We start from the raw sequence: 5,086 nt of genomic DNA, 5'->3' as shown, positions 1-5,086 counted from the left end.
ACATAGAAATGTGAAATCATTGGTTTGAATTATCCTATCAGATTTTTTTTTCTGTGTTTCAGTGCTTCATGTGCAAAGACATTGTGGAAAGAATTACAAACAGAAAAATGTAAACCCAATACATTCTTTCATTGTTCAGGACACTTTCTCAATATTTTGACTCAAAATATATTTTTCAGAGAATTACAGTTTGGTAAAGGTCAATTCACAAATTTTGATGTCTTTTTTTTTTTTTTTTAAAGAACTTTGGATTTAAATTCCACTACAACCTTGTTTCACAAACTGAAAATATATTTCCTGGGTAAGGACATTTTCAAGGGAACCTACAGGATTTCCAGCAAGTTTTCTGAGGTTTATTGGTTTGTTTGTTTGTTTGTTTAATGAGCCAACTTCACCCACATTGATCTCTCTCCACTAAGTCTCCATGGATTTCTTTGCATGAAAGCCTCTTTTCCCAGGCAATTTTAAATTTTCTTAATAGGATAAGTTGTTAAAAATCCTGAAGAATTAAAATTTACCTGTCATAATTGTAAAACTCTTTTGAAATTCCTTTATCAGAATCGTGAATTCACCAATCTTAATTCCACCTTTACCATCAGAAACAGTTAACGTTGTTTTCATGATATAGTGTCCATGCAACGATTCTTTTCCAGTGGCTTTGTTATGCATATATATTACAATATAAGATGAAGCAGAGCAAAATGAACTCCAAGATATGAAAACAGAGGCTTTTTTTCTTTTTGCGGTTGCTGTTTTTAAGGTAGTTTATGATTTCTATTTTGTTTGGGGTTTTCTCCCTATGGTTTATCCCCCTGATTTTGGTACCCTGTATTTTGTGTATACATTTACCTTAATTAGGGAATGAAAGAGGAAAAACAAAATGGTGAGAAAAAAGACAAAGGGCAAACCAATGGAATAGCAATGCTCACAAGACAATATATGGGAAATGTACATATCAGCTTGTGAGAGGTATTGAGAAGAAGGAAAACTGTGAGAAAAATGAGGGAGGAGGTAACAAGTATGAAAAGTTATGTATTAAGTACTTTTCAATTACTGACGGGATCATTGCAAGATAATGTTAAAGCATGCATAGATGCCTCACCAGCAGTCACTCAAGGAATGGCATATGCTGCAGCAATGAAAGGAGAATCATTCAGTGCTTATGAACAAAAATTACATAAGACACGACCTCAGGCCAGAAATGGGGTCTGTTTCTCATGTGGCCAGTCAGAACACATGAGTAAAGATTTTCAACAAAAGCAAAATAAACCTAGTAAAAATAAAAAGGGTAAAGCTCCTGGACTTTGTCCACGATGAAAGAAAGGCAATCATTGGAAAAATGAGTGTAGATCAAAATATTATAAGGATAGAATTCTCCTAACAGCAGAAGAAAAGGAGGCAAAAAAACAAGAAGAGGGGTGCTCCCTACGCCCCTTAAACGAAAGAGGGGAAATACCTACTGTTACACAAAAATCCCCTAAGGGATCAGTTCCATTAAATCCCTTGTCTCCTCCATTTACAGTATGGGATTTACCAAGAGCTACTCCAGGAAGTGCAGGGTTTGATCTGGCAGCAAAAAGAGATTACATCATCTCTACCATGCATGCTGTTCAGCTAATAGAAACTCAAGTTTATGGTTCTGTAATTGAAGGAACTGTGGGCTTGATAATTGGTAGAAGCTCAAATTATAACAAAACTTTGAGGTATTACCCGGAGTAGTTGATGCAGATTACCAAGGGAAAATTAACGTAACGGTAAGGTCTTTAAAAAATATGCAAATACCTATGGATCAAAGATTAGCTCAAATCTTAATTTTAAATTATGTCCATCTTCCAAATCAAATCCTAAAACAAGATCGAGGTACAGGAGGTTTCAGTTCCACAGAAACTGTGGCCTGGGTACAATCTATTTCTAAGGATTGACCCATGAAAACTATAAAATTGGATAGAAAGCCTATTAAAGATCTCTTGGACACAGGGGCAGACCCAACATGTATTTCAGGAAAAGACTGGCCCTCATCCTGGCCAATTATGAAGACAGAATCTACATTAATGGGATTGGGTATGGCTAACAATGTTGCTCAAGTTCAAAGATTTTAAAGTGGGAGTGTGAAAATAGATTTGGAAACTTTCAACCTTATATTATATCTTCTTTGCCCTTACATTATGGGGCAGAGACATTTTGCAAAATATTGAACTAAAATTCGTTACTGCGGATTCCTTTACTGTACAAAATTTTTCATAGGGAACGCTGATGAGAAGTTTGCTGATGCAATATCATGGAAAAATGATCAGCCTGTGTGGGTTGATCAGTGGTGCCTAACTCAAGAGAAGATACAGGCTGTGGGATAATTGGTAAATGAGCAAATACAGAAAGGATATTTAGAGGAATCCAATAGCCCTTGGAATACTCCAATTTTTGTAATTAAAAAGAAATCTGGGTAATGGAGGTTGTTACAAGACCTCAGAGCCATTAATAACACCATGTATGACATGGGGGCTCTTCAGCCAAGACTTCCATTTCCTGTGGCTGTTCCTAAAGGACATTATATAATAATCATTTATTGTCAGGATTTTTTAAACAATAAAATTGGATCCTAATGATTTTCAAAGATTTGCATTTCATGTGCCCTGGCAGAGATATCAGTGGAAGGACTTGCCACAAGGCATGAAAAATTCTCCTACATTGTGTCAAAAATTTGTGGATAAAGCTTTACAAAAAACTAGGGAAGAGTTTTCTAATGCTTATATTATTCATTATATGGACGATATTTTAATAGCTGCTAAAAGTAAACATTTAACAGAACAAATTTTAACAATTAACCATTGAGTAATTAACAAACTTTGGTTTGCTTATTTTCCAGATAAAATTCAACATAATAAACCTTCAAACTATTTAGGAAAAACAATACATCATGTCACAAAAATGAGTATTAGGCTAGATAAATTAAAAACATTAAATGATTTTCAAAAATTACTAGGAAACATAAATTGGGTTAGACCCTACTTGAAAATTACCACAGGAGAATTACACCCATTGTTTGAAGCCTTAAAAGGGGATTCTAATCTTAAATCTAAGAGACAATTCACTCCAATAATGTTAGAAAAATTTCATTGGTGGAAGAAAAGTTACAAGCAAAAGTGGTCCAATTGGACTATAATAAAGACTGGGATATTATAATATTAAAGACATCTTATACAAGATGTTTATGGCAAGATGGAGTCCTGGAATAGCTTCACGTGCCTCACAGTCAGACAAGAATGATAGCTTCTTATGTATATTTGTGCAGCCAACTCATTGGCAAGGCAAGGAGTAGGTCCTGAGAGTTACTTGAGAAAGAAATGTATAATATAATTATAACTTATAATAAAAAACAATTAAAATATTATTACAGAATGATGAGAATTGGAAATTAGCATTATTAAATTATACAGGACAAATAAAATTTCATGTTCCTCAACATCCTTCATTAAAATTTGTGGAAGAGGTAAAAACCATTTTTCCATTAGTGGTAACAACACTTTTCGAAGGAGCTCTAACAGTTTTTACTGATGGGTTCTCAAATGGAACTTCAGTGGTATACATTCCAGACCATTCCCTATTATTAAAAGAGATCTGACATTTCAGAGCAACAGGAAGAAATTATTGCTGTAATTTTAGCTTTAACCATATTTCGCCAGCAGCATAACATTTGCACAGACTCTAAGCATATGGCTAACTTATTTCCTGCCATAGAGACAGCTCTTTTATCAGGACAATTAAAAATTATAGACTTGTTACAACAGTTACAAAAATTAATTCAACTTAGAAAAGAAAAATTATTTATTGAACACATAAGAGACATACAAATTTACCAGGTTCTCTTTCATTTGGAAATATGATGGCTGACTTATTAACTAGAGAAACCATCATGCTTTATTTGTAATTAATCACCTTAATACTAATCAACAAAATCTTACACTTATGCAAAAACATTGGAGCGAAATTGGATTTAAAGTTCAGCCAAAAGTTAAAAGGAAAGATTTGCTCAGAGGCACCTGGAAAGGGCCTGATGTATTAATCACCTCGGGAAGAGGGTATACATGTGTGTTTCCACAGGAGCCGCGTCACCCATCTGGAATCGCAACCGACTTGTGTGCCCTACAAAAATAAGAGAAACCCTGGGGAAAAAAAAAAACAAAACAGAAGATGCAAATGAAGAAAGCGATGCCAAAGCTCAAAAGTCTTCCCCTTTCTCCTCAACAGGCGAAGACAACAAAAGAAGCCCAACCACCAAACTGGGAATAAATTAAGAAACTCACCCATTCTGCGGAGGAGATTGTTGTTTCTACAGGAAAGACTATCACTGTTGAACATAGGTTTCTTGCTATGCTTGCCATTATTGTTGTGCAGGCAGTGTCTGTTTCAGGAGAACAATACTGGACATATGTTCCTAATCCTCCTCTTCTACATCCTATGGGATGGGGTGGGGGGATGAGGATATAATACAAGTAATGACAAATAATAGTGACCTGCTAGGGGGTTTGGAGGACTATTCTAATTCTCATATGACTTCTCAAACAATTAATTATGAAGGAATGACAGATACCACTCCAATTTGCATAACGCTATCAGGAGAAAATCTCCATGGGTGTTGGCCTATAAACTATAGAACTTTTTTGACTGATACCCTTGATCAATCCAATGATAAAAAGTTCTAAAAAAGATTGATGTGGTAAATTGGCATGATGACATTAGGCTTTCATACTTATAACGAATCCTTTTTCATTCCCAAGAGGAATATACATTTAGGTAACTGCCTACAAAATATCATGACAAAGATCAGTTTGGGGATGTATTAATTAACCTCACTGAAATGGTGAGAATGTGGATTTCAAAAGGCTTCTTTTAACAAGCCTTTGGGGCACCAGATAGTATTTTTTATTTTTCCATTGCTAACCCCGATTATGATTATGCCGCCTACTTAAAACATAATTCAGGAAAGTTTAATGGCTATGCTCCTGATAGGCACGGGGAACCCCTGAAAAGATGGCTCACTCCAGCGTGGGTGGCTTCTGTTTTGGTGAGTCACTCTCCCTTTCACAAT

This window comes from Dipodomys merriami, unplaced genomic scaffold, assembly GCF_024711535.1.
Source record: "Dipodomys merriami isolate MVZ:Mamm:240054 unplaced genomic scaffold, mDipMer1.0.p SCAF_876, whole genome shotgun sequence".
Taxonomy (NCBI): Eukaryota; Metazoa; Chordata; class Mammalia; order Rodentia; family Heteromyidae; genus Dipodomys; species Dipodomys merriami.
Note: the sequence above shows the minus strand (reverse complement) of the source record.